Consider the following 207-nt stretch of genomic DNA (forward strand, 5'->3'; position numbering starts at 1 on the left):
TTTTAATAAAAAATTACAATTATTTTTAAAGATAAGAACGCAGTCTTGCTTGTCTCTATATTGAACACGAAACTGATTGTATATAATATGTAACTATGTAGTATTTCAAGTGCCAGAAGCGTCTATTTTGACGGTACTGGTTTGTATTATCATATGCATGTTATTGTTTGTTATAAATGTCAGAAGCGTCTATTTCGACGGTACTGA

The sequence above is a fragment of the Trachymyrmex cornetzi genome, unplaced genomic scaffold (genome assembly GCF_001594075.2).
Source record: "Trachymyrmex cornetzi isolate Tcor2-1 unplaced genomic scaffold, Tcor1.1 scaffold291, whole genome shotgun sequence".
Lineage (NCBI taxonomy): Eukaryota > Metazoa > Arthropoda > Insecta > Hymenoptera > Formicidae > Trachymyrmex > Trachymyrmex cornetzi.